The sequence below is a fragment of the Zophobas morio genome, unplaced genomic scaffold (assembly GCF_036711695.1).
Source record: "Zophobas morio isolate AGI-343-1 ecotype UQ-CSIRO unplaced genomic scaffold, CSIRO_AGI_Zmor_V1 ptg000017l, whole genome shotgun sequence".
Classification (NCBI taxonomy): domain Eukaryota; kingdom Metazoa; phylum Arthropoda; class Insecta; order Coleoptera; family Tenebrionidae; genus Zophobas; species Zophobas morio.
The window spans coordinates 6,910,493-6,933,759 of record NW_026972122.1 but is presented as its reverse complement, the minus strand read 5'-3'; the positions used below and the strand labels follow the sequence as shown (position 1 = coordinate 6,933,759).

Sequence of the window (23,267 nt, the reverse complement as noted above, 5' to 3'; positions counted from 1 at the left end):
AAAATTTCACAAGGTTTTATGGCGAATCTAAATGTTGTTTATTGCTCTTTGAAACTTTAACACTTGTTCAGGTCTTGTTAATATCAGAGTTATAAGAGATTGAATATTTAAAAATGGAATTGAGGTTAAATGACACAGAAAACGTGGCAGAAGCGAAGTTCGGTTCCTAGTCGAGCTGGCGAGATTCATCGTGTCACCTGTGCAAGTCCACAGGTTTGGATAGATTCAGGGGCGGCCGCCGATGTTGTAAAGTTCTCGGCTTCTGCCCATAGCCGAGATCCTCTTGCGGGTCTGACGACCGTAATGGCCTAGTTCCGCAGGGCACGTTCGTAATGGAGATATGCGTGTGGGGTAGGCTTTGCGATAGATAGAATCACCGTCGTGGGGGGAGAACAGCTCCAGACCGGTAGCCCCAAACTGCGCTTGTGTTACAACACCCCAGGAGTACTTTTGTTGTGCTTCTGTTAACTGCCGTAACCTTAAAAAACTGCCGCCACACGCCCGTAATAACTTGTGTATTTGCATCCAGTTACTTAAGTCGGATTTTGCTTTGTTTTATTAAATTTGTGATATACAAATATTTGCGTTGATTCCAAACAGATGTATAGAATTTTGCGTTTGTTCGTTTTTCATATGTGTATGTCTGTCAATTCGCGAGTGTCCCTTTTTTTCATATATCTTAAGATGTTTGAAATGTAATATGTCCGGGAATAAAACAAAAGGGGGTTTTTGCGCTGAGGACTAAATCTTCGCAGCGTCTTTTCTCCTGTGGGGGGGTGCCGTGCTCCCCTCTCCAAAACAATTTTGTCTATAATTTCTTGCGCTCTAAACTCACACGCAGTGTATGCAATTGTATGAAAGAACGTCTTCCCGTCATTTTTCAAAAAAAAAACACACAACGTAGGTTCCTATTTGTTAGACGATCACAGCCAAGGCCAAATTTTGAATTTTTGAATTTTTCGCGGGCCTTTCAAACTTTTTCAAGGTCAATTTAAAGGCGCGAAGTTTGGGTTATTACAATATTGTAAATATAAATAATTTAATTTTACAAATGTGCAGTTTAAAGGAATTAATTTCAAAAACACTGTACATTATTAATACCCCACCACATTCTTCTCTTTATAATAGTGTTATATTGGTTGCCTAAATGTCGAACATTTTATGAAGATGACATTTATGAAGAGGTAGCCAATAATAATAATACATATTTTCACGAATAAGAAAAGATGAAATCTTTTTTACTCTTGAAATGTGTTATTAACTGATTATGAAAAATGCTTCCAAAAAGTTGAATTTGCTGGAATATGTTGTAAATAATTTCGAATGTTTTGTTCTTTAGTATATAGGCCACCAACAATACAGTTATTAACTTTAGTAGAAAAATATATTGTATATTTTATAAATGTAAAAATTAGTATATTACATTTTACGTATTTATTATTAAACAAGTGCATTAATAGAACGTAAAAACAGGTTAGTAATTTTGCAATTCCTACAGAGCACTGCTTAATTGCGCGACTCAAACTACATGATAAGCTTTACACTAACAGATGGCGCAAGCTTATATCCAGCGGTTGTAAAATACACCGTGATCAATAAATGCCGTTTGAGTTGGTAATAGAATTAATTTAATTCTAAGAAATTTTTCTTGCACTGCTGTTGTCGCACCTGGTTTAAATGCGCTGCCACTTTCATGCTCTCAAGAAATATAGAAAAAACTTAAAATAATAATAATAATAATAAATGCGATGTACAGTTTTTTTTTCCTAATTTTAATTATAAATGACAATAATTAATAAAAAAAAAAACAACGATAACCGACATCCAGTATTTCAAATAAAACTCATATTTGACTGCACCGTAAAATTTAAATTCGTTAGTAATTTATTAATACAGTCATTGTTATTCTGACTATATACGTTATACTTAAGTATACTTATCAAGTTGTACTTGCTAGGTCTGATTTCTACAGTATATAATTTCAGTTTATCGATAACGTTCAGGAATTTTATAAGATCTAGTTTAATAAATGGATCATTTTTTACATTCCATTTACTTGCAGGAGTGTCGGATGTGAACGCTCTGCTCTACAAATACCAGTCATAGAAATGTCATATTAGTAATAGTAGGTGCCTACATGTCTTTATTTGTTACCTAGTTATTAGTTCCTCATGTATTTAAATGACGAACCAAATACTTATACTTTTTTTGTACTGATAAACCTATTGCTTTATGAAACTGTATGGAAATCGGATTTACCGGTTTTGAGCACACTGATCAAATAAATCGGCCCATATTTTTTTTTTTATCAAATTTTGTTAACAGGTAAAAATAATACGATATTGTCGTGTGGTATTACTACGTACTTTTCATTACTCAATTAAAGCTTTTTTTTTTAATTTTCCGCAAAATAATGATTAGGACAGAGAACATGTTTCATTATTATTTTATTACTGCATAGAGTAACCCCATCTTTTCGGAACAACTCCGATGAGCTAAAAATAGAGTGGACTCTACGAGATGTGAGGATTTTCAGGATTTATTCGACACATAATCTCAAAAATTTATTAAAAATAGAGTAGTCTTCTGGAAATAAATAGCACATCGACACATTTATTTCTGTTCAATGTCAAATCTAACTAATATGTCTCACTATCGTGTCATTCAAATTATCCCCAACTTTTTCAATAGAGTGCTATATAGAAATAGTATCGATTGATTACTCAAACATACCGATAGTCATTGAGACAAATTAAAAATAATACGGGTTCGAGCACCGATCCTTGTGTACCTCCGTTGTTTATAGGACAAGTATACCTACGGAATGACTTAATTTACTTAATTTTAGACCGCTTATCACATCTCTAAATTCTGGTCAGAAAATTTATTACGTGCATCATTAATAAGGTTTCAACGTTTTTAGACTTAATTTGTTGACGATAAAATTGGTTTCCTAGATTTATTCAATTTCGATATTTTGTCCATTTTATACAAACAATTTAACGTATTGCTCATAATCTATAAGTTATTATTTTAGACTTAATATAACCTGCAACCCTTGTTATTCTTATTTACGCGTATAATTTTATCTGCAAGAGGTTGTAACTAAAACCAAAAGACTATGTTCAAGCGACTAATAATTTCTTACTCTCGAAGGTAAGCTAAGGAACTATTGTAAAAGGATCCATTCCACGAATTAATAGTTTCATGTTTTTTCGACGTAACATGACCCCCAGAGAATGGACCAATAGTTACCAAATTTTAAATGTGTTTTAGGAATATTGTGCACACGGTAAATCGTTAACCGAAATTTGACTACTTATCTCCACCAATGATGTGATGGCATCACCTCAAAATTTTTCGTAGTAAATATTACTAAAACTGGATAAAATAACATTTTCTATAGATGTGAATTATGAAACCGTTTTGATTTTTTACCCTAAACATCCAGATTTTTGGAAAGAAACATTTTACGATTTAACTTTAAAATGCAAAACCGAATGCTCTGAAATCTTAGAGATGTTTTGAGATCTTGGAAGCACAAAAAATTGACGACGTCATTTTAAAATTTTGCGGAATCAATCCCATGTAAAATGAGTCTACATTTGTGGTTTATTAATGTATTAATATTTTTTATCATTATTAGAACAACTCACTTGAAACATACACATAGCCTGCTTATACCTTTATTTTAATCCTATACTCCTATACACGTCTTTATTTTAACTTATAGAGATTATTATAAAAAAGTAAAATTCCCAAAAACAGATTTTATAATTTTTCGATAAAGCTGGGTAGGTTGTAATGTACTTGAGATGTCAGTAAATAACCTTAGACCAATTTTTACTCAGCTAGTTTGGTGATATAAACGAACAGGAATAATTTCAAACAACCAGGAAGTTCAGACTTTTAAAATGTGAACGTGATAAAAATCAAAACGCCAAGGAATCAAAATTAAACTTGATTCAGAATGTCAAAAATCAGAGAGTTAAAAAAACGCGAAATGTTGAAAGTAATAATATTGAATAATTTTTCATTTCTGGCACATATATTGTCTTAATGTCTTCATTTATGTCAGATTTTTTTAGCGTTTTAAATTTTATTTTTAACACTTCGCTCATACTGAGCTGTGAATACATTTCAATTTTTTAAAGTGCAAAAATATGCACCCACAGTGTACAATAACAGTCAACACGCCTAAAAAATCAGAACAGAAATGGTTTGATTTATTAGACTTTTAGCACCATGTTTACACAAGTTAAGAACTGTCTGTGAAAAACAAATTGAACAAATGATGTGCAACGCAGGAGTTTTTATTTCTGTGTACTTCCGCTGACGTAAAAAAAAATCCTTTACAAAATTATTTTGGTGCATTACATTTCACTTCTAGCGCAAGTTGTATGAAAAAAATCTGTAAAACACGCAGAACCAATTTCATTTTATTCTCTCGAGGTATGCTGTTTAGAAAGTAAAAATAACAGCCATTATTCATATTGGATAACGATCTTATATTTTTTATTTGTTTTCAAATGAGTTATGTTTTTTCGAAACTCATTACGAAAATCGTAAGCTCAATGACCACGGAACTGTTTGTTCCTGTACTGAACAAATTTAATTTTCCGAAAATAATTTACAGCTTGCATTACTAGACATATCTTCATTATCTTTATTTCTCAACCGGCGCATAAATCTCGACGCTTGTAAAAATTCATAATCTTGAATTTCAAAGCAAAAACAACTATCAAGTATCACTGACCTTTATGATTCCCGACAGTCCGGCAGTTTGGCAACACCTTAAAATTTTTAAATTAAATTTTTTCCCAACATTATTTTCATATATTATGTTAATATCCTTTTAACAATCCTAATTGTTAATTAAAATATAGCCTCGAACATAGTCGAGAAGATATTATTGTCAGTCACCGGCAAGTGAGGGCAACCAACGCATGTACCGCAGTGTTTTAACGATTTTAAAGCGCGGTGTTCTGTTAAATTATACGGAAAAGTGTCATTAAACTTTTTCGCGGAGTGTGTAAATAGAAAACGCAAGTGAAAAAACTGATGCTGCAGCGGATCTCAAAGGCTCGGTAAATACGTCTTATCCTGAAAAAAAAAACTTCGACGATTGCATGGCATTGACGTTCGGTTTCGTTATTTGCACCTCGCCTTTTTTTAATTTGACTAAAATGGAATTGTATTTTATGGATATGTTGTAGTCAAGGTTGTTTACGTTCAATGGGTAGAGGAATCGGTTATTGTGCTAATTTTGGGTCAATATCTGTTCGAAAATGTTCGGTAAAGTTGAATGAAAAATGCGATTAGCAGGAATTACGAAAGTTTTCCCATGAGATTTTTAGGCGAGCCAGTGCTGTTTAAATGGGTTTTTCTGCATTAATTCCATAGTACTAACTAATCTAGGTTATTTAAAGCTGACATTGTGTTTTGAAAAATTGCCAGTGGGGGATTTTCGAGAGAAAACAATATTTTAAAAATTAATTATAGTATTTTCTAATCAAAAATCATTTAAGTCCGTGCGTCAAAATAAAATGATTATTATTATAATCAGTCATTACATTTTTGAAAATGTAAAGTTTAAAAATGATACATTAACATCCGAGAATACCAGGTTTGCAAGTTTTTAATATTTTGCGTAAGGTAAGTTTTCCAATCTATAATTTATGAAATGTTTCTTGTGCATGATCATGAGGAACTGCTGTAGTCATTATTGTTTATTAACTATAAATTGCCATATTATAATGCAAAACTATGGGAATTCTGTATTTTTGCCTGAAACGGTAATGCAGTCTGTAAATATAGTATTGTACAAAAAAAATGGATAGATTTCTTGTTACGGAATAAATCTGTACATTGCCCCGCAAAATTAACGCAATAGTTTAAAATTTTATTTTGCACAAGTGGAAATCGGACGTATGAACTGGCCTGCACGAAGTCCGGACCTCAATCCCATCGATTATTTATGGGACATAGTGGGAAAAAGAATATAAACATTACAGCACCCTCCTACTACCCTCCCAGAACTAACACTTAGATTGACGCACGAGTGGCAAGAAATTGATCAAGAAGAATTATTAAATCTTAACTGAGCGACGTTTAAAGCATTATCAAATAAGATGTTATTTTTTGGTTTCTTGCAATTTGGTTCCAACTCATTATTAGTTTGCTGTTTTTGTCGATTTTTATTATTTTTTTTTATTCATCGTGAGTTAAGAAGGCGGAGCTTAACTGCAAAATCCTTATTTCTCTACGAAAAATTAAAAACATTTTTTTGGGTATCGTGTTGTTCAAAGAATACTATGTATATTAAAAAAAAGGCAAAGATCAGGCCCCACCCTTACCCGCCCCGATCCGAATTTTCCATTGGTTGTCGGATCGAGGAGTGGGGTTTAATTGCAAGATCAATATTTGTCAGAAGGATTTACCATTTTAAACATGTTTTAAGTTTTTTGTTCTGAAAATACGACTACGTAGTATATTTAGGGAAAAAAATGTACCCCGCCCACCCGCCCTATCTCAATTGTGATGATTTTTTGTATTCATCGTGAGTTAAGAGGGCGGAGCTTAACTGCAAAATCCTTATTTCTCTATGACAAATTAAAAACATTTTTTTGAGTATCGTGTTGTTCAACGAATACTATGTAAATTAAGAAAAAAATAAAGCCAAAGATTAGGCCCCACCCATATCCGCCCCGATGTCAATTCTCAATTGTAATGAATTTTTCTTTCGTTGTCAGATCGAGGGGCGGGGCTTAATTGCAAGATCTATATTTGTCTAAAAGGTTTTATCATTTTAAACATGTTTTAATTGATGTAATCATTAAAACATTAATATGTTGTTGTTATACGACTGCGTTGTATATTAAGAACAAAAAAAATGTACCCCACCCACCCGCCCTATCTCAATTGTGATGATTTTTTTTTATTCATCGTGAGTTAAGAAGGCGGAGCTTAACTGCATAATCCTTATTTCTCTACGAAAAATTAAAAACATTTTTTTGAGTATCGAGCTATCGAGCCAACGATTAGGCCCCACTCATACCCGTCCCGATCTTAATTTTCAATTGTGATAAATTTTTCATTCGTTGTTAAATCGAGAGGCGGGGCTTAATTGCAAGATCCATATTTGTCTCGAAGAATTTACCATTTTGAACATGTTTTAAATTTCTTGTTCTGAAAAAACGACTACGTATATTAAGAAAAAAAAGACAAAATATAAGCCCCACCCGCCCACCCTATCTCAATTGTAATGATTTTTTTAATCGTCAAGAGCCAAAGTAGCGGAATTTAACTGCCAAATCGTTATTATTTCTCTACAAGAAATTACCATGTAAGACATGAGACTAAGCCCCACCCATACCTGCCCTGACCGAAATAGTAATGAAGTTTTCATTATTTGGCGGATATAGGGGCGGAGCCTAATTGCAAAATCCATATTTCGATACTCAAAAACATGTTTTTAATTTCTTATGAAGAAATAAATATTTTGGAGTTAAGAGGATAGGGTGGGTGGGCGGTCTTACATTTTGCCTTTTTGTTTTAGTATGTGTACACTTCTTTTCACAACATGAAACTTATTATTGCAACCGTGGTTAATATACTATTTTTTTCACTAGTAGAAACCATAAGACAATAAACTGAAAAAATAAACGTTCAATTTTTTGACGCAACATGATTTTGTTTTGATTTCTAATCAAACTTAATCTAAATCTTCAACACAAAGAAAACCGTTTATACTTGTCGCTGAGTTAATCATTTTATCTTCTACCGTCTACCAACTACCATGCGTATACTCAAGTAATGTTTGTAGCACACATTTGTTCATTTTTTAAGAAATAATCACATCAAATATTGCGTACATAACCTCAATTTTTCTTTTTGAACCGGTGGTCGCAAAAGTTGAATTTGCTACCACTAAACGAGTCGACATTTGCATGCGTCACTGCTGCTAGTGAAAAAAATAACAAGATTATCTAAAAAAAATAAAATTTTAAAATTTTGCGTTAATTTTGGGTGGCAGTGTTTGGTTCTTGGAGTTTTAAATATTCGGCAAATTTTGAGGTTATTTGTGTCCACAAGTTGATTTACACATTTTCCTTGAACTAAAAAATCGACGACAGTTAACTGTACATACATATCTGCAAAAGATATCGTTTTCATTGGCTTTATCAATAATTGTGAAAGCTCAATTTATATGTGCCTTTGTATTAGGTATATTAACAATGACAACTAAATCTTGACCCGTAATGTCATCAACCGTCATTTTGTAAGTTCACCACGCCTAAGGGCCTCATCAAGGCCCATTATCATACAAATTTTCATCATATAGATTTCGTCAGAAGCTTCCAACAGAAATTTGTTTATTTCGTCTCTAGTAAATACTCTAGATTTTTTTGGATGATATTTTTGTTCTTTGGAAATGTCAATAGTTTTTTGAATTTTGATGTATCAACACCATTATTAAGTTTATGGCACTTTTAAGCATAGAATACTCTCCGCAAAGGCTTCAAGAAGGCTTTAGTTTTAAGCTTCTCTGAGAAAAAAAAGCCACCAAAGCTTTTTCAGTTATCACCACTTGCTTCTCACACAACAATTTTTGAAGCTTTCTTACGCTTTTTGGTATCTTTTCTTAAATTTTCTTGAAATTAAAGACTGACAACCCGTCTCATATGCTTCGGATATTTCTAGATCTAGATCTAGTACTTGTCAAGATAAGACTGATTTTGGCAGATGACCACTCTTCTAAGAAAATAAAGGGTGGGTGGGCGGGGGGCTAGTACTTGCCAAAATAAGACTGATTTTGGCAGATGACTTATTCTTCCAAGAATATAAAAGCTGGGTGGGTGGGGCTAGTACTTGCTAAAAATAAAAAAATCAAAAATCAAAAAATGAAATATCGAAAAATTGATGACCCACTCTTCCAAGAAAATAAAGGGTGGGTGGGCGGGGCTAGTACTTGTCAAGATAAGACTGATTTTGGCAAATGACATATCCTCTAAGAAAATAAGGCTGGGTGGGTGGGGCTAGTACTTGCTAAAAATAAAAAATTTAAAAATCAAAAAATGACTAATTGAAAAATCGGATAAATGAGAAATCGGAAAATTGTACAACTGCATAATCGGAAAATCAAAAACTCAAATATTGAAAAATTGAAAAACAAAGCACATTTAAAAATAAAATCGAATTCGAAATTCCAGTTTTCCTTTTTTTTTAGTTGATAGATTTTCGACTTTGGAATATTTCATTTCATAATAATTTGTTTGACAATTTTCAGTTTTTATTTCCAATGTTCTAATTTTTCAAGTTTTAATTTTACAATTTTTAAACTTTTTAATTTTTAATTTTTCAACTTCTCAAGTTAAAATTTTTCCTTTTCACGATTTGTCATTTTTAGATTTTTTAAAAAAAAATTTTGAAAAATCGAAAAATCCAAAAATTGAAAATTAGAAACAAAATTTTCAAATGTTTTAAAGTTACGGTAAACAGGGCGAATCGCTAATCAAAATTACTTTTTACTCCCTTCCAAAAACCAGGTAACAAAAAATCAAAAATCGAAAATTAAAAAAAATAAACATCTATTTTCTCGATGTTTTTAAAAATCGAATAATTGGGAAATCGGAAAACTGCCAAAATTGTAAAACTAAGAAACTGAAAGTTTTTTTCAGTTTCCCAGAGAAATAAAAAATGTTTGACAAAATTTCCTTTGCAGTCAGGAGTTTCTGCCACATGAAATTGAACAATAGGCCTTGAACAAAATGGTGCACATTTTCAACATTTACTGTGATTTTTAATAGCAATAAATTTGTTTCTTTTTATTGTAATGAAGTAGTTTTATTTTTTAAAAAGTTATGAAGCATTCAGGCAACCAATTATACAAATGCGTCCTTGGGCATTTAGTACGGTTCAAATCGAAGAGACGGCACGTTTACATGACCTACTGCGACCCTATAATCATTTATAGCAACCCTGTACATATTGTAAGAATATCACGTAAATAACTGGTAAAACGGTACCGCAGTTTGGGGTTATTTCGGACAAGTCTTGTAAATTCGGACATTTGGGATTTTTGTACATCTGTAAAATTAACGACATCCTGTTGAAGAGGTTCTAAAGAAGTTTTAACAACGCTAGTCGAAATAATGCGTTTCTAGCTTTCATTTGGTGCTAATAAACAACAGCAATAATTAATAAAAAATTAATTTGCATGCGAATAAATTAAGATTATTTTTACTACACTGTGCCATGCTCTAAAACTAACCTAACTTTGTTGCAAAATAATCTGGTTATAATTTTACTAAAAAATGTTAATCGCAAAATGTAGGAGCACTCCATAGTAAAAATTATTCAAGTGCAAACATAGAGAATATTGGATTTTATCATTGTCAAAGCTCCTTGCTAGGGAAAACGACAATTTCCCTTTTTTGTTGCCAAAGTTAAAGATGTGATAGACGGTTCTTATAATGTTACTTTTCTTCGCAAAAAGATTGAAAAATGTCAGTATTTTTATTTTCTTAAGAAAAGTGACGAAGGACTTGTCATGAAGACTGAAATTACTAAAAAGCTTACGCCAAAGAATCTCCCAAGAAATCGTTGGACTTTTAAAAATTTACCAGCAAATATTAACAACATTGAATAAATTGATATTTGCGTTGTACAGTTCATCGGAATAATTTTTTTGTTTTTTGATGATTTATATTTTTCGTTTTATTATTTTATAAATAAATACGATTTTCCAATTTATGTGTGATCTATATGGCACAAAAATATTTTGAACATGAATATATTTTTTTTATATTATGGTGTTCGAATTTAGCACACTATGTGAATAATTTCGTCCACATATTACATTTTCAAGCTTGTCCGAAGTATTCCAACACATGGGTGTTAATTTGGACACTATATATACAAATAAAAAAATATTGAACATTATTATAAAAACCGTAATCTCGTGATTGGATAGAAAAAGGTGCAGACTTTTTAATTTCTTTTTCTTTAATTTTAATTAAAGTAATTAATTAATTATTTACAAAAATAGGCGATTCTCCGTCCTAATTAACCCCAAACTACGGTAACTAAAATTTGTCTGTTTATTTCCATCAAGGATTTGATGACGTCATCTCATTTGAAACATATTTGGTGATATGCTCCTGTATCTGCGGTTTGACGGAGTGTATAACATTTTAACAAAATAAATTTTACAACTTTTCTTGAAACTTAGTAAGTATGTACTACTTATTTTAACCAGTCATATTACAAAAAAATTCTGATAAGTTGTATTATTAACCCCTCCTTTAGTTGTAAAAGGAGCTACACTGATTAACTTGTTTTTTTCTTGTTTATTATTAACCCAACTTTATTTGATTCATCACTTTTTAATTTTCCAGCATGATATCTCATCCGCAAAATCTAAGTTCTTTTAGTTATCCATGTAGTCCCAGTTTATACCACTGCGACAAAGTTTTACCATTTTTTCTATAACTTTATCTAGTACGATTAGAATAACAGTGGTCATAAGACACATCCCTGTCTCACTCTCATTCTTATTTTAAATTCGCTTTAGATCTTCCCTTCATATTTTTTCAAGCCATTCCATGGGAACTTTTCCTTCATTCCAGATTTTTATCAAAAGTGACAAAATTAGTTCTGCGTTGGTTATTTTGTCAGCTTTCAGTAGTTCTCCTGCAATTGGGTCTATTCCTGGCGCTTTAATTGTCTTAACATGTAATTATTTTTATTATTTCTTCCTTACTTGGGGATTTTACCTGAATATTTAATTTTAGTATATATCTAGTATTTTATATCTCTAACTCTTTTTGTCCACAGTCACTACATCTCTGAAGTGTCCTAAACATCTTTTTAATTCTTCTTCAGTTATGGTCAAGATTGCCGATTTTTGTTCTTAACTATGTTGCATCTTCGTCTTTTCACACATTTTTCTAATGTTTTCATAGAAGGAAGTATTGTAATCGAGTCCAAAATTTGGCTAATCATCCCCACAAGAATTCAATGACGTCATCTCAAACAATTATATATTAATATAATTTAATGTTTGAATTTATTCCCTAGATATCCAAATTTTCACAAAAAATCTATTTTTTTTTATTTCATTAAACTGTGACTCTTATTATCTATATTTTTTTATTAATTAAATCAAGAATAGATCAGTCTATTCTTTTACTGATCAAATCTCGTGCCGGAATTGACGTACGTGTCTTTGGAGAAATACTGTTAATCGGGACAATTTTAAATGAGAAAACTCGGTAGAAAGACAGGCATAACCTTGCCATTTCTGAACAATAAAATGTTTTGTTTCTTTTTCAAACCAGACTCAATCTTGCGTATGTAGTGTTTACAAAACTGATGCCGTTTAATATGTAGGCTGTCCGTAATGCATCCATAAGCGGCATGTGTTGAAAAAAGATAAAATTCAGGCGGAGAATGTGTGCTTAACTGATTCAAGTAAGTATTATACGTTAATGAATTTAGAAAAACAAGCTCTAAAGAATTCTAAAAAATGTATAGTGTCATTAAAAAAGTTCTGTGTCGTAGACAAACACAAAAAAATCTATAGGTTGTCAAAATACATTTATAGGATATCATTTAGCTTCTTACATTGTTACTGCTACTACTTATCTATATATGTATTAATGTATGGAGGTTATCACAAACAACAGTTCGCTAAATATTATTTTTTAATTTTTTACAATTGTTTATATAGGATGCAGTCAATTTATGGAACTTTCCCAAAAGTCTGAGTACAAAATTTATAGTATTGTTGTTATTAGGTTTATCAAAATTTCTTTATCTGTAAAGTAATAATCCAGCCCCCTTTTTATTTTAACGCATAGGGGTTATCGTAAAAAACTTGTTTAAATTTTTTGATAAAACATTAAATTGTTTTAGTGATTACAGAATATTAACAAAATTTTATTGTACTCGTATTATTATTACTATCGACATCTGAACGCATGCTGAGGCAATGCCTGTTTATTATGTTAGTTGCAGTTAGTTATTTTAATAATCTGCTCCAAAATTTGAAGACATCTAAAACGATTTTTACGTAAATAAATGTTTATTGGATGACGTCCTGCTAATATTTTAGTAAATGGATTTAATCTTTGTGACTGTCTGCAAGGATGTTCAAAAATAATGAATGCATGGATCGATTTAAATATGTTTTCATTCTTCTCGGAAACAGTCATTATAATTTTATTTATTATTTTACAAATGGCCGTTTAATTTCGCTGATATTCGTGGCATAGAGTAACGTCATGGTTGTATGTGGATTACATTTATCAAAATTCAAATATTTACCCTTGCAAAAATTAATAAACAAGTCTTTGTTGATGAATGCGTTCTAACATGTAAGAAGACTTGGTTGTGCTTCAGAGACGAGGAAACTAGGTTTTCTATAATCACATCACTTGATTTATACCATTTTCGCTAATATTAGATATGTTGTCCATTCGTAACACTTTTGTACCGTAGGAAAATTAATTTAATTATATTATTCTTATTTGAAAGACACGTGAGTTGCATTCAAAATTAAGATTTCGTAATACCTGACATTCAAAATTATCGTCTGCTAATGTATAATGCTTGTTTTTAGAAGCACGTTAATGTTCGACACTTGTTCAATTTTACAAACTTGTACTTGCTATTCACTTTTGTTTGAAATTCCGAGAAAAGGATGTTTCAAGGAAATTGCAACAAATATTTTATCAAATTATTCTCCCCGTTTTACTTTCGATATCAGGCATGAAATATTGTATGCTCAGTCGACATGTACCTAGTTAAACTTTTATGATGTACGATAAATCACCAATATATATTAAACTGGCTAAGGTAAACCACAACAAACATATTTTCGGGTACATTTATTTATAAAAATACCAGAAAATCTCAAATACATGTTCAGATATACTTAGACTTTCGCTAAACGGAAAACATAAAACATAAAACTACAAATATATTTAAATCATTATACAGTATACCTAAGTATATATTGTGCTATGAAAGTTCAATAAGAGGTTTGAGAAAGGTGTGGTACATATATACAACAAAAAGTTTGTTTTTATCAAAACACGTAGCAATGTATTCTATCGTTCCAGTTTTGGCTGGTTCGTAAAGTCGAATTTTCTATTCAGTAATTAATTATCAAAATAAAATAAAACAAGTCATTTAACTTCTTGTAAATGTCGGCTAATTTATGTTTGATTAATGCGGTGGTATAAATTATTTTAATTTCTAGACACATGGCTATCTGCACAAAATAACGCTTTTTTTCTGATTTAATCTATGTCGTTATCATTTGCCTATGGTTCAAAGATCACAACATCCTCTAGGATATTTTTGTTATTGTAATTTTTACTTTTGTTAACAATCTTATAATAAACTAAATATATCTCTTGAAAGGTCTCGTTCATATTTTTAAAATTCATTTTGACGAAATTTCTACAGACTTAAAATTTTGTACAGGTTCTGGAGGTGTTCCTACAAGTTTCAATATCCCGCTATACTAATGTTGATCTGTTGATTAAAACCAGTAACGATTTCCTGGACAAAAATCTGAAACAGCTGTTAGTCGATTTTTTGGAAAAGCGTGAAAATTTGATTTTATTGAAAGGGTGTTTATTACGTTGACTATGTCACAAGTATGTCAAATGATGAGTTAAAAAAATAGTCGAATTATTTTTATTTTGCATTCAAATTAGATGCAAAACCACAAATTTACAATTCCAATGTTATCTAAATTTTGACCGCATTTTTAAGACATCTTGTGAACGTTACAGGCGCCGATTTTTTGATTATTTATAAGGGCAATAAACATTTAAATTGATGTCGTTTTAAATGTCTTTTGTTGACTTTAGAGGAATTTCATTGCCTTATTTATATACTTATGTTAATAAGAGTCCTTTTCGGAAAATGTGATCAAGAACAACTCCAAAATAAATCGAAAGCACAACAGTTAATACAACTTTTAAATATCCGATAATAAGTTTTCTCTTATTTTTCAAACATTCCTGGAATCTTTTGGCGTCAACAGAACGAGGTTCTAATTGTCATTCTCCGAGAAAATGGCAATAGAGCGATGTCGCATGTCCATTACGTGTTTAACACTTTGATGATCAGAATTCTTAGTTGTTGCATGTAAAAGTAACGAGACGTCTATTGAATGTTAGTCGGGAAGGCGTGCCGGCTTAATCATAAGTTAGAACTTCCGCGACATCATTGAAAACTTGCGGCTGTCACGCACAATTTACTCCGAGGCGCCTTAAGAAGATGCTGGGTGATGGTATGGGATAGTACAGTGCGTACCTACCTTTCGAAGAACATTTATAATGCAGAGTCGTTAATTACTGGCTTCGAGAGCTAACAAAAATGAGCGACGATGGAAAAAACTTACAAATTTCTGCACGTATTGCAGGAAAATGTTGCCAAAGGGGGACAGCAAAATTTACAGTTGTTGCAAGAGTCGGATGAAAATGTTTAACACAATTTAAATTTATTAACAAGTTAAATATTGAAAAAGGTGCTAAAAAGGAATAAGTTTTACGCGTAATACGATTTCTTGTGTTAAAAATTTCAGCTTTCCCAGGAAATTGACGAAATTGTTTCAGTTCTGCCGCTAAAATAGCGAGTGTCCCACATAAAACCCCCCGGCGTTATGTCTCGAAAACAAATAGAGATATTGCTTTTTTGTAAACATTATTATTTTCAGCTTGAAGAGGGAAGTTTAATTTGGTACGCTATAATATGACACATATACAAAGTGAGTCACTGAGCGCTGTGCTGGATGTCTTATTAATTAAGTATTAGAGATACAACAAAAAGTCACAGAATAAAATTGTACGGTTCTTTGGTATTTTTATTTCACGAGCTAAGGAAGTATAGTAGTCGAGTCCATCGGACGAATTGTCACTTTCATGCTTTGTCGACGTTTCATGATCCCTACAGTACGAAAAAATTAGTTTACCGTTTCCGTCTGTCAGTTTGTCTGTCTGTATGTATCCACTTTTATTAGACACGTAATCTCCGAAACTGCTGGACCGATTGTTGTCAAATCCGTATAAACGATACTAACAAAAGATTTTTTTCAAAATTGTTTTCAAACCATGACTTCCCTTTATTAATTTAAAGAAAGTGGTTTATTGATTCAAATTTCGCTGATTCTCTATCTACAACTACTTGCCTAAATTTTTGGAACCCATTCTTACTATTACAAATAGCGGATAATTAGTTTGCAGAAAATATATGAGTTTTAAATAAGAGAACACGTAGATTAAGAAATCCCAAAATTATAGGACGGCACTGGAATGGGAATTAAAATTTTTAAGATTATACTTAGATAGTCGGCTCTTGGAGTGAACATACAAAAAACATCTGCAGTAAATTAGCTTCTACTATTTATGCATTATGCAGCAGGGAAAATTAACACTAGAGTAAACGAAAAACCTGTCTTGCGAATTTGTCAACAGACTTTATCATACGCTCTGTCAGTGCGTCTTAAAGTAATTGAATTGAATTAAGCAGCATTTACACAGCATAAATTATTAGAGCGGTATAACATTGTATTATACTTATTATAATAACATAAATTATTCTTTATAGTAAATAGTTCACGAAAACTTGCGTTTTTTTTCAAAAATATATATTTCTGCACATCGGACTGACATTCTCGGAAGTGCTCACATTGAAACCCGTTATAACCAGAATTTTGTAGTTCCGAAAGTTAGGCCTAAGAAGTCGGAAAATAGTGGAATAATAAAATTTTATAAATAAAAAAAAGGTTTTAGAGCCTTAAAAAAAACTTGTCAGTGGCGTGTTTAATTTTGACGAATAATTCAATTTAAATTTTAAATTGTTTGTTTGATATGTACACGTTTTGTGTAGGTGTAAATAATAGTTGGGAGGCAAATCTACATTGTTTGTTTGATACGTACATGTTTCATGTATATGCAATTAAGCAGTGGCAGTGCATATAATTTATTCTGAAACGTCGACATTTTTTTTAATTTCCAGCAATAAATCTACGTCTACATTTCATTTTTATTACGAACAAAATGTTTTGTTCAATTTTTGATGTTCTGCTAATATCATTTCAATTCACAAGCTTTTATGGCATTTATGTTGATTTTAAATTTTCTGTGTTCAACTTATAATGACTTCGTTTAATTGTATTGAACAGGAAAAAAAAACTATTTTTAATAGTTTTTACTTTTTATATTTACGAGAAATAAATTTCCCTGTCAAGGACGAGAAAATTCTCCGAAAACAAATTCTCGAATTTGCCTCGCCTCCGTACGCGGAATCGCCAAAAAACATGTACTCAAAAATTAATTTTATGGTTTCGATTTACTACCAATAATAAATACAGTCCGAAATATGAGAAATTTGCATATAGATTAATATTAATATGACAACTAACAGCTTGAAATCTATATGAATTGAGGTAATAGGGATAAATTGACGCTAATGATTATTTTTGCATATTTTGCATATATTCATATATTTTTCTTATTTCTGACAAACTATGAGAAAAAAACACACACAAATCACATCGACAACACGAAAATAAGATGATTGACGCTCTTTTAAACAAAATAAAAAAAAGTTACACTCTAGTATATCTTGTTTGACGCCCATTAGATACTGAAAAAAAAATAGATGAGTGAAGAGGAATATAAATACTCAAAGATTTCTACGATTTCTAAGATGTCTCAAAAATTTTTTTGAAATGTGCCTGGTACTTTTTGAAGTGCATCCTGTTTTTATATTTTACAAATATTCACCCAGAATGTGTGCAAAAATTTGCTTTTATTCAAATGGACCCTACACAATAACACAAAAATTGCCAAACAAGAATTAAGTTTAACAAAAATATGTCTTGTATAAAATTAATTATAATAAATGCATACAAATGAAAATGAGAAATGGGAAATTAGAAATGAAAAATGCGCACTGAAAAATGTGAAATCCGAAATTAAAAGTGAGAAATAGGAACCGACAAATGCGAAATGCAAAATCAAAAATACGAAGTGAGAAATGAATTCGAAATGAGAAATGTGAAACGAGAAATGAGCAGGAATGAGAAACGAAAAAACGCAGGAAACGGGAAAACAGACAATGGAGAAATGAGAAATTAGAATAACTGAGAATTAATGTAAAATAAGAAATAAGAAAACAGATGTGAAAAGAAAGGGAAATAAAAAGAAATGAAGAATGAGAATAAATGAAAAATGCGAAATGACGAAAAGTGAAGCGATAAATAATAAAGGAGATGTGGGAAATGAGAAATGCGAAACGAGATATGGGAACCGAAAAACGAAATTAGAATCCGAAAGGGAAATTAGAACTGAGAAATGACTGCGAAATCAGAAATATGGAACGGAAATGAAAAATGAGAGATGTGAAATGGGAAATGCGGAACGAGGAATGCGAAATGGGAAATAAAGAACGCGGAATGTGTAAACTTAAAAGAAGAGATATGAATCGAGAAATGTAAGTGAGAATTGCAAATGAGAGACAAAAAGCAAAAAATGCGAAACTCAAAATCAAAAATCAAAAATGCGAAACGAGAAATGAAAAGAAATGTGAAAAGAGAACAAATGAGAAACGAGAAAATGTAGGAAGCGGAAAATGAGAAACGAGAAGTCAAAAATGAGAAAGGAGAAATGAGAAATGAGAATAAATGTGAAATGAGAAATAAGAAACCAGATGTGAAAGGAAGGTGAAATAAAAAGAAATGAAGAATAAGAATAAATGGGAAACGCCAAATTAGAATTCGAAGGGGAAATTAGAAACTGAGAAGCAAGAATTAAGAAACGAGAAATGAAAGACGAGACACGAGAAACGTCAAACAAGAAAAGGGAGACGAATGCGAAATGAGAAATGTGGAATGAAAAATGCGAAATGGGAAATGTACTTATCACGCGGAATGTGTAAACGTGAAGTGAGAAACATAAACCGAACAATGTGAAAAGCAAAATCAAAAATGCGAAATGAGGAATATGAAATGGAAAATGAGAAGTGTAAGATATGAAGTGAGAAATGCAAAACAAGAAGTGAGAAACGATAAACGAGAAATGCGACACAAAATAAAACGAGATGAGAAATGTGAAATGAGAAAAAAAGAAATGAGAATTGAGAGAAAATAAGAAATGGGAAGAAATGAGGAATGAGAAAAAATGAAAAATGAGAAACGAGAAGAAATGTAAAAAGTGGAAAAATGAGAAATTAGAAAATATGAGAAACGGGAAAAGAGAAAGAAGTAGTTAAAAATGAGAAAAAGGAAATAAGAAATGCAAAATGCGAATTGAGAAATGAGGATAAATGAGAATAAATGTGAAAGGAGAAATAAGAAACCAGATTTGAAAAAAAAAAAGAAATGAATAATGAGAATAAATGAGAAATGAAAAAGAAATTAGAAATGCGAAAAGTGAAACTCGGAAATGAGTAAAATTGTAAATGCGTAATGAGATAGGTATTCGAAAGGAGATATGAATGCGAAATGAGAAATATGAAACGAAAATGAGGAATGAGAAACGAGAACTGAGAACTGAGGAACGAAAAACGAGAAATAAAAAACGAAAAATGAGAAATGCGAAGTGAGGAATGCGAAATGAGAAATGCGAAACGGGAAACGAAAAACGCGGAATGAGTAAACGTGAAGGGAGAAATACAAATCGAGAAATAGGAAATGAGAAATGCGAAACGAGAGACAGGAACCGAGAAGTTCGAAACGCAAAATCAAAATACCGAAATTAGAAAAATGAATGCGAAGTGAGAAATGAATTCGAAATGAGAAATATGAAATGGAAAATTAGAAATGTGAGATGTGAAGTGAGAAATGCTGTCAAGAGAAATGAGAAACGAGAAACGAGAAATGCGGCACAAAATAAAACAAGATGAGAAATGTGAAATGAGAAAAGAAGAAATGAGAATTAAGAGAAAATAAGAAATGAGAATAAATGAGGAATGAGAAAAAATGAGAAATGAGAAAGGAGAAGAAATGTAAAAAGTGAAAAAATGAGAAATTAAAAAATATGAGAAACGGGAAATGAGAATGAAGTAATTAAAAATGAGAAAAAGGAAATAAGAAATGCAAAATGCGAAATGATAAATGAGGATAAATGAGAATAAATGTGAAATGAGAATAAATGTGAAAGGAGAAATAAGAGACCAGATTTGAAAAAAAAAAAGAAATGAATAATGAGAATAAATGAGAAATGAAAAAGAAATTAGAAATGCCAAAAGTGAAACTCGGAAATCAGTAAAATTGGAAATGCGTAACGAGATATTCGAAAGGAAATATGAATGCGAAATGAGAAATATGAAAGGAAAAATGAGGAATGAGAAACGAAAACTGAGAACCGAGGAACGAAACACGGGAAATGAGAAATGCGAACTGTGGAATGCGAAATGAGAAATGCGAAACGGGAAATAAACAACGCGAAACCAGTAAACGTTAAGGGAGAAATGCGAATCGAGAAATGGGAAATGAGAAATGCGAAATGAGAAGTGAAAATAAATGTGAAATGGGAAATACGAAACCAGATTTGAAAAAAAATAAATAAAACGGAATGAAGATTGAGAATAATTGCAAAATGAAAAAGAAATTAGAAATGCGAAATGAGAAACTCGGGATTGAGTATAAGTGAAGCCAGAAATATGAAACGAGAAATGTGAAATAAGAAATGCGAAACGAGAGACAGGAACCGAGAAGTTCGAAACGCAAAATCAAAATTACGAAATGAGAAAAATGAGTGCGGAATGAGAAATGAATTCGAAATGAGAAATATGAAATGGAAAATTAGAAATGTGAGATGTGAAGTGAGAAATGCAACACGAGAAATGAGAAACGAGAAAGGCAAAATAGGACACAAAAAATGTGAGATGTGAAATATGAAATGAGAAAATATAAAAAACGAGAAATGAGAATCGAGAAAGGGGAAATGAGAAATGCGAAATGAGAAGTGAAAATAAATGTGAAATGGGAAATACGGAACCAGATTTGAAAAAAAAAAAATAAAACGAAATGAAGAATGAGAATAATTGCAAAATGAAAAAGAAATTAGAAATGCGAAATGAGAAACTCGGGAATGAGTATAAGTGAAGCGAGAAATACGAAACGAGAAATGTGAAATGAGAAATGCGAAACGAGAGACAGGAACCGAGAAGTTCGAAACGCAAAATCAAAATTACGAAATGAGAAAAATGAGTGCGGAATGAGAAATGAATTCGAAATGAGAAATATGAAATGGAAAATTAGAAATGTGAGATGTGAAGTGAGAAATGCTGTCAAGAGAAATGAGAAACGAGAAACGAGAAATGCGGCACAAAATAAAACAAGATGAGAAATGTGAAATGAGAAAAGAAGAAATGAGAATTAAGAGAAAATAAGAAATGAGAATAAATGAGGAATGAGAAAAAATGAGAAATGAGAAAGGAGAAGAAATGTAAAAAGTGAAAAAATGAGAAATTAAAAAATATGAGAAACGGGAAATGAGAATGAAGTAATTAAAAATGAGAAAAAGGAAATAAGAAATGCAAAATGCGAAATGATAAATGAGGATAAATGAGAATAAATGTGAAATGAGAATAAATGTGAAAGGAGAAATAAGAGACCAGATTTGAAAAAAAAAAGAAATGAATAATGAGAATAAATGAGAAATGAAAAAGAAATTAGAAATGCCAAAAGTGAAACTCGGAAATCAGTAAAATTGGAAATGCGTAACGAGATATTCGAAAGGAAATATGAATGCGAAATGAGAAATATGAAAGGAAAAATGAGGAATGAGAAACGAAAACTGAGAACCGAGGAACGAAACACGGGAAATGAGAAATGCGAACTGTGGAATGCGAAATGAGAAATGCGAAACGGGTAATAGAAAACGCGAAACGAGTAAACGTTAAGGGAGAAATGCGAATCGAGAAATGGGAAATGAGAAATGCGAAATGAGAAGTGAAAATAAATGTGAAATGGGAAATACGAAACCAGATTTGAAAAAAAATAAAATAAAACGAAATGAAGAATGAGAATAATTGCAAAATGAAAAAGAAATTAGAAATGCGAAATGAGAAACTCGGGAATGAGTATAAGTGAAGCGAGAAATACGAAACGAGAAATGTGAAATAAGAAATGCGAAACGAGAGACAGGAACCGAGAAGTTCGAAACGCAAAATCAAAATTACGAAATGAGAAAAATGAGTGCGGAATGAGAAATGAATTCGAAATGAGAAATATGAAATGGAAAATTAGAAATGTGAGATGTGAAATGAGAAATGCAACACGAGAAATGAGAAACGAGAAAGGCGAAATGGGACACAAAAAATGTGAGATGAGAAATATGAAATGAGAAAACGTGAGAAACGAGAAGTGAGAATCGAGAAAGGGGAAATGAGAAATGCGAAATGAGAAGTGAAAATAAATGTGAAATGATAAATACGAAACCAAATTTGAAAAAAAATAAATAAAACGGAATGAAGAATGAGAATAATTGCAAAATGAAAAAGAAATTAGAAATGCGAAATGAGAAACTCGGGATTGAGTATAAGTGAAGCGAGAAATACGAAACGAGAAATGGGAAATGAGAAATGCGAAACGAGAGACAGGAACCGAGAAGTTCGAAACGCAAAATCAAAATTACGAAATGAGAAAAATGAATGCGAAATGAGAAATGAATTCGAAATGAGAAATATGAAATGGAAAATTAGAAATGTGAGACGTGAAATGAGAAATGCAACACGAGAAATGAGAAACGAGAAACGAGAAATGGGACACAAAAAATGTGAGATGAGAAATATGAAATGAGATAATATGAGAAACGAGAAATGAGAATCGAGAAAGGGGAAATGAGAAATGCGAAATGAGAAGTGAAAATAAATGTGAAATGAGAAATACAAAACCAGATTTGAAAAAAAAATAAAACGGAATGAAGAATGAGAATAATTGCAAAATTAAAAAGAAATTAGAAATGCGAAGTGAGAAACTCGGGAATAAGTTTAAGTGAAGCGAAAAATACGAAACGAGATGTGGGAAATGAAAAATGCGAAACAAGAAATGCGAAACGCGAAATTCGAAATGCGAAATGAGATATTCGAAAAAAGAAATGAATGGAAAATGAGATATTAAAAAATATGAGAAACAGAAAACGGGAAACGAGAAACGAGATGTTAAACATCAGAAATCAGAATAAATGTGAAATGAGAACTGAAAAAGAAATGAGAAATGCGATATTAGAAATGCAAAT

The 23,267-nt window shown here is 31.4% G+C and overlaps 1 protein-coding gene across 4 annotated transcripts in view; it reads left to right on the top strand.

Annotated features, from left to right (window-relative positions):
- Nucleotides 1-4,928: 4,928 nt before the first annotated feature.
- The window catches only part of LOC135130268 (secretory phospholipase A2 receptor-like), an 81,424-nt gene continuing 63,085 nt past the window's right edge, over nt 4,929-23,267 (top strand). For all 4 annotated transcript variants that reach the window (XM_064057625.1, XM_064057626.1, XM_064057624.1 and 1 more), the window contains exon 1: nt 4,929-5,087. The gene's annotated coding sequence lies outside the window, so the exon portion shown is untranslated. The remainder of the gene's footprint in view (nt 5,088-23,267) is intronic.